Source organism: Triticum dicoccoides, chromosome 2B (genome assembly GCF_002162155.2).
Source record: "Triticum dicoccoides isolate Atlit2015 ecotype Zavitan chromosome 2B, WEW_v2.0, whole genome shotgun sequence".
NCBI classification, from domain to species: domain Eukaryota; kingdom Viridiplantae; phylum Streptophyta; class Magnoliopsida; order Poales; family Poaceae; genus Triticum; species Triticum dicoccoides.
The window spans coordinates 101,818,793-101,826,638 of record NC_041383.1 but is presented as its reverse complement, the minus strand read 5'-3'; the positions used below and the strand labels follow the sequence as shown (position 1 = coordinate 101,826,638).

Below are 7,846 nucleotides of genomic sequence, written 5' to 3'. Positions count from 1 at the left end.
CTCCGCCGCCATCCGGTGCTCGCTCCTGGACTCCAAGCACCCGGTCCACACCGTCCTCTCGATCCCAAGCCTGCCGCTTTTGCTCGCTCATTTCCGTCTGCAGCAACGGCCTTGCCTTCCCTGAAACAACACAATTCCCAGTTGGGCAACTTGGCTAGCTAGCTAGATAGTCCGGCGCCTCCCAGCTAGCTAAAACCACCTCTCCGATTCACCTATACGGCAATGCGGTTCAGTTTACGTAGCCGGACGACCACGACACGGAGGCGAGATGAGGCTTCCGTATCGTCTCATTTCCTCATCATCCGTTTCTTGCTAAATAAGGCTGCGTTGAGTGCGTCGTCTTATCCGATCCATCGCAGCCGGACGGACAGCGACCGGCGCGCGGCCGTGGAGCCGCCACGGGAGAGGCGACGGTGCCGAGTGCCACGGGCGGCGCACGGTACCGACGCTGTGGCCCATCGCGGGTGATCTCGGGGCCTGGCAACCATCGATGCGGGCACAAGAATTCTACCGCTAGCTGCCTTGACGACACGTTGGATTCGTTCTTCCAGGAATCATGCATGCACGCCGGGGCGGCAACCCAACCCAAGAATCCTGGGCTCGTCGAGACCTAGGCAAAGGAGTAATCTGTCTGTTACACACGATCCCAAACCGACCAGACGGCACGCACGAACGCACGGTCAAACGCGGATCCGTGGTCCATATTGCGGCTTCGCTGCTTACCAGGCCGCACGGGCGCGAATATGCTCGATTTCACTGCCGCCCAGGCCAAAAACACCACACGAAACCCTATATGCACGCATAGCTCGTCTCTCTGCACAAACCATTCGTAATTTTATCTTTCCGTTGACTGGTTGATCGGTAACTCGCCATTGTAGAGCCGGTCACCACCTACGTGCCTAGGCCATTGTTAACACCAGATTTTGGCACGGTCAAGAACTTAATTAAGATGACCTTAAATAGAAAAGTGCTCAAAGTGAGAAAGTTCCGTATCGTCAAAAGGAGAAACTTTGATATTTGGCCCATAGCCATCTGATCGCATCTCTAAGGCCGAAGTTGTGTTTGAAGCACTGAGATTTTATATTCAGAACACTATTCGGCTGATTACGCCCCCAAGATGGCCTCATATGAGAAAAGTTTCTACACATATTGTCTTCATCTCGTCAAAACGATCGATTTTGATATAAGAAACGTCTAAATCGGAGTTCGTACGCAAAAGTTAGAGCCAAAACAGTGTTCCGCATAAATCTGCCCCGGAAGTTCCGGGCAAAACTTCCGGGGAGGTTCCGGGCTAAACAGAAAGTTTGCACGCGGTGCACCCCGAAAACTGGAATTTTAACATTATTTGCAAATTTGCGGGGCCAGTTTTGACATCAAGATGACCACGGATGAAAAAGTGATCAACTAAGGAAATTTTCTACATTGCAAGATCTACAACTTTGCTTTTGGGACCATCACGATTCAAAGCCATATGCAACCTGTTGGAGCTGTGCAAAAGGGCAACTTGATGTAATTTTAGCCCGGAAGTTCCGGGCTGACCGGAAGTTCCGGCCTTTGTAGTCCGAGTTAGGTTATGATTTGATATTTTGGATGTGATTTGAGTCCTTTTCTTGTACGGGAAGTCCAGCCGCCTCATATATATGTAAGGGGTGACGGCCGATTGAATAACACCAATCGAACAAATCATCTACCACTTTTTACATTTACCTTTATCTCTCTCCCTCGTTCTTCTTCTTCCTCGTTCTTCGTTCGTTCTTCTAGTTGCAGGGCGGCGAACCTCGAGGCCCTAGGAGTGATCAGGTCGACCTAGGGCAGCCCATAGCCGCCGCGCGCCCTGGCGGGATCCCTCCCGGGCATGTGGTGTTTCGGGTCTACAAAAGCGCCCGCCGGATTGCTTGCGTACTGCGCTTCCGGACGGGTCTCCTTCGACGTGAGTTGCGGTGCATCACCCTCGACGTTGGAGGTACACGGTGACGTGTTCGTGTGCGAACACACTTTTTGGCGACTCCGTTGGGGACGAAGCTTTGAACGGTCTCCGGCCCGTTCTTGCTACGAAGAGATCGTCATCTAAGGTTTGCAATCTGCAAAGGTAATATGAATACCCAATTCACATATGCAGATGCAAATAATGCATATGTTGTTGCTAGACCATCTAATGAGCATAATGTATCGGCTAGCCCTAGCTTTATCAATCATGCATCTAATTATGTGCAAGAGCCGATGCAATATAATCTTCATGCTTCAACTTAATATAATTTTAGCAACATGCAACATATGTATCCCAACTCCCATGCATCGGCAACCCCACAAATCTATATGCCGATGAACAACATGATGAGTTCCGTTAATCAAGTTGAAACACTTCACATAGGAACTTCTGATAGTATGCAACAAAGTGCTTCACCTTTTTATTCATCGGCAACTAGCTTGCAATATGTTAATCAAAACATGCCGGTGGATACGGGAATTGTCCATGCTACTACTAGTTATCCGGCTAATTACCCTCAATCATCATATGCTACACCTCATGCTACTAATTGTTTGGCACCATATGCAACTATGGGTATTCATAATTCGGCTTCGCACCTTCATGCTAATGGCCGAATAAGTGAAAATTCTATAGGATCACATGTGTCTTCACCTAGTATCGTAGCATACAATGTTTCCCCTGCAAAATTACAGAATTTTGGTGACATCTCGTTACCAAAAGAGTCCAAAAGTGTCGGGGGGCAATTCTATCCGGATTGGGTCATTAAGAAAAATCTTACGTCTTTTTGGGATGAATGCAATGTTGTTCTACATGAATTAATAAAAGAGGGAAAGCCTATTAATTCTGCTGCAATTCAAGCTAGATTATGTCAAAAAGAGAAAGCATTGGGTGTGGATAGAATTATCAAAAAAGATGGTGATTCGGATAACAATGTTAATTCGGCTATTGAAAAGACCGAATCAAATATTACACATGCCGAATCTATTCTAGAAAAACAGGATGACAAGGTGTTGGGGAGCTATTCGAAAGAGCAACAACCTATCATTCAAGTAACGCAACCATCATGCTCTCCCAACGTGTTTGAAAAGGTATGTCTAGCAAGTGATTTACCTATCTTCCGATTTGGTCGCAACTTTATTCTTGATGCTTCTATAAGAGAAATTCTCAGAAGTAATTTTGAAAGACCAATGACGAAGGGAAATTTACTTGTTAGCAATAAAACTGTTATAGAACATATCGGTCAATCTATTGTGCCATTTATAAAGACCGATAGTGACCTATTATTGCAGGCAAAGTTTTCCCCATTGCTTTATCAAAATTTCATATCTAATTGGGTAGCTTTGTTTGTTTCTTACTTGGCTTGCACTTGGTCTCAACTGAGACATGCATATTCTAACTATTTTCATTTCAGAAATTTAAAGCCAAGGTCAAATTCTTTAGAGAAATCCGATGCTAATTTTATATTGTATCCGAAGACACCGGAGATAGAGAGCAAAACACAATGCATAGCCGAATGGAAAGATTCTAAATCTAAACCATTCGTTTGCTTATCTTCAAAGCCGTTCACACAGCAAGATCGGCTAGAAAGCAAGAAGTTTACCTTCAATTCAAGCATCTGTGACCAAATATTTTATTTATTGCTGAAAAATAATTACATAAGAATTCTTAATCACCATGTCAAGCCATCAATTCAAGGACGAATGTATTGTAGGTTGCATCATTCGTTCAAACATAATTTTGAGGATTGCAATATGTTTCGTCAAATAGTTAAATCGGCCATTCATAAAGGACGATTGAAATTTGTTGAGACATCAAGAGATGACCAGTCTATTCCGATTGGTCTCGATGGCAGAAAGTTTTTGCATCGGCTGCTTCAAGCCGATCTATTTAAACAGGAGGTAAAAACTGCAGGTGATGGGGTCAAGCTTTCAAGTAAAGAAGTTGTTGAAGAGCATAATGAACATAATTTTGAGGGCGAGAATTCCATCGAAGCTACAACGGAGACGCCAAGGACTGGGGGGCAACAAGCAAATCCAATGATTGGTGCAAGCACAACCAAAGGAAACAAAGGCCGAAATAAGCGCAAGTGTAAGAGATCAAAAATCACCTTCGCTGAACTATTGGATAAATATCAAAAGAAGAGTGAAGAGAAGAATGCTTATCGGCCAAATCATGCAAAGAAACCAAGATCACCCCCAAGGCGCAAATATGAGGATTGGTATTGGCAAAGTGATAATTTTAATGCAACACATTCATATCCTTATTTTGGGCCGCCAATGCCAATGCCGTGGATGCCTCCCTATGCTCATATAGATACATATTCATCATGGGACAGGTATGATACAAGGGCACATTCTCCATCTTATTCTAGACCATCTCACCAATACTATGCAGCTCCAAGGAGATCAACATTTGAACAATCACGCGTCAAAGACCGTTTCAATCATAAAGAATCGGTCTGGTGCACAAAGAAGAATAAGGAGGTGGTCGAGCAAATCTACCACGTCAAAAGAGATGGTTGTAAGAGTGCCACTTCAGATATGATCTCAAATGAAAAAGAGCCAATTAAAGTGTTGACATTGGCTACAAAAGGCAATGAGCCAAGTCAATCAAGTGCCAAATCTGAAGGGAAGAAGTTGAGAGTGCACAAGGTAAAACAAGAATTGCCATTACTTCAAACAAAATCACAGCTGGGATGCCCACTCGGCTTATCGTATTGGCAAAAGAAGGAGTTGCAGAAGCTTAGTGCACAAGAACTTGAAAAGAGAAATATGGCGTGGGTTCCCAAAGAAAATATTCAAAATAAGAATTATGTGCAAGCTTCCTTTACAAGGAGTGCGACAAAGGTGAAGAAGGAAAAGAGTGAAAGCTACGAAGGACCAAGCCGAAGGTTTCAACATCTTCGGTCCACACATTATCCATTTTCTTCAACAATGCCGTTGATGCCTATGCCATGGAATTCTTCATCAGGTATGGTTGGTTACCCTTAATGGGCTTATTTTAATCCATGGATAAAATATAATTTCTTACATCATGAAAGGGTATTACCAAATCATTATATGTTCGATTAGCTTCACTTTTGTTGCTAATCTAAATGGCCGATATATACTTATCGTCCAAAGCACGTAAAAAATGGCCGATGGAGTGTTGACATCGCGCTTAGAACAAACTTCGTGCAAGTTATTTTTCGGCACACAAGTTTTGCCGAAAAACTGGGGGGCATGTGTTGACACCAGATTTTGGCACGGTCAAGAACTTAATTAAGATGGCCTCAAATGGAAAAGTGCTCAAAGTGAGAAAGTTCTATATCGTCAAAGGGAGAAACTTTGATATTTGGGCCATAGCCATCCGATCGCATCTCTTAGGCCGAAGTTGTGTTTGAAGCACTGAGATTTTGTATTCAGAACACTATTCGGCTGATTACGCCCCAAGATGGCCTCATATGAGAAACGTTTCTACACATATTGTCTTCGTCTCGTCAAAACGATCGATTTTGATATAAGAAACGTCTAAATCGGAGTTCATATGCAAAAGTTAGACCCAAAACAGTGTTCTGCATAAATCTGCCCCGGAAGTTCCGGGCAAAACTTCCGGGGAGGTTCCGGGCTAAACCGAAAGTTTGCACGCGGTGCACCCCGAAAACTGGAATTTTAACATTATTTGCAGATTTGCGGGGCCAGTTTCGACATCAAGATGACCTCGGATGAAAAAGTGATCAACTAAGGAATTTTTCTACATTGCAAGATCTACAACTTTGCTTTTGGGACCATCATGATCTGAAGCCATATGCAACCTGTAGGAGCTGTGCAAAAGGGCAACTTGATGTAATTTTATCCCGGAAGTTCCGGCCCTTGTAGTCCGAGTTAGGTTATGATTTGATGTTTTGGACGTGATTTGAGTCCTTTTCTTGTACGGGAAGTCCAGCCGCCTCATATATATGTAAGTGGTGATGGCCGATTGAACAACACCAATCGAACAAATCATCTACCACTTTTTACCTTTACCTTTATCTCTCTCCCTCGTTCTTCTTCTTCCTTGTTCTTCGTTCGTTCTTCTAGTTGCAGGGCGGCGAACCTCGAGGCTCTAGGGGCGATCAGGTCGACCTAGGGCAGCCCATAGCCGCCGCGCGCCCTGACGGGGTCCCTCCCGGGCGTGTGGGGTTTCAGGTCTACAAAAGCGCCCGCCGGATTGCTTGTGTACCGCGGTTCCGGACGGGTCTCCTTCGACGTGAGCTGCGGTGCATCACCCTCGGCGTTGGAGGTACACGGTGACGTGTTCGTGTGCGAACAGCCATATCTATATCTTGTGTATATCAACGGTGTACAAACATAGCAAGTCCGGCACATCCGCCTGCGGCTCCCACGTGCTCACTTTAATCCAAAGCTCCAGGTATTCCTGCATTGCGGCCACACCAATATTCGGGCCAACATCCGTTGCCCAAGACCCATCCTCTACAGCCAGAGCGACCGATCCCATCGATCTAATCCGCCTTGGGATCATGCCATATAATGTTGGAGCAATCTCTTGCACCCACATACCATCGATCCAACGATCCTCCCAGAAAAGAGCATGAAGACCACAATGTGCTTCACTCCTCGTGGCCGCCTGGATAAGTAACTTTGCTTCTTTTGGGATCTTAATTTTAAACTCGCTCCAAGGTATGCTCGTGTCCACTCTTGCCAGCCATGACCACCTGGCTTGCATGGCCACATTCAGCTATCTGAGGTTAGGTATCCCTAGGCCACCAGCCCATTTCGGGCACACACCGAATCCCAAGCTACCACACAGTTGCCTCCGTTTGCTTCCGCTCTTCTGCACCATAAGAATCCTCTGCACACCTTGTTCATCGCCGCTATCATCTTCTTTGGTAGGTCAAGCGCCATCATGGCATGGATGGGCATGGCATAGAGCACAGACTGCACCAATGTAAGGTGTCCACTCTTCGGCATTAGAGTCGCTTTCCACTTTGGCAGACAATTCACCATATGATCTACTAGAAACTGCAACTGTGCCGCTGACTGCTTCCTCAAGGACAACGGCATCCCAAGGTACTTGATTGGAAAAGCCCCTCTCAGGCATCCCAGCCCATCACACACCATGGCTGCTTCCTGATCATTGCATCTTATCGGTAGTGCCACTGATTTGACCATGTTTATCCGCAAGCCCGAAGCCTCTCCAAATATTTCCAGTATGTTCTTGCATATGTCTAGACAAGGGGATCCGATATCATCGATGCTATTCATTCTTACTATGGAACCGTTGCAGAGTTGTTTGAGAGGGCCACGACTAGAGGCGTGTTGGAGCCTTTGGCACATACAGGTATGCGGCAGCGGTTGTCCCCGGCACCTTATCCGGAGGCTTGTCCTTAATCACGCTTTCAACTTCCTCCAAACGGCTCCTCCAACTGTGATAGGTCTAGATGCGGCAGATCTAGCTCCTGGAGATTTAGTGTGTAACTCCGCAGCTCACTACTAGGGAAAAGCTTATACACACACGCTTACTAGTAGCGAGGGTTAAACCTCGCTACTACTAAGTTGATAGCAGTAGCGCGGGTTTTTAACCCTAGCTACTACTAAGAGGTCTCTACCGTGCCCCCCGGGACATGCCATAGTAGTAGTGAGGGTTTTTAACCCTCGCTACTACTAAGTTGATAGCAGTAGCATTGGTTTTAACCCTCGCTACTACTAAGTGGTCTCTACCGTGCCCCTGGACCATGCCATAGTAGTAGCGATGGCTATAAACCCGCGCTACTACTAAGTTTTTACCCCTCGCTACTACTAATCGGTCTCAACCGTGCCCCTCGGGGACATTCCATAGTAGTAGCGAGGGTTAAAAAACCGCGCTACTACTAAATAC

General features: G+C 45.7%; 1 pseudogene; it reads left to right on the top strand.

The window, feature by feature from the left end:
- The first annotated feature begins 6,692 nt into the window (after positions 1–6,692).
- Positions 6,693–7,846, top strand: part of LOC119360582 — a 7,527-nt pseudogene continuing 6,373 nt past the window's right edge.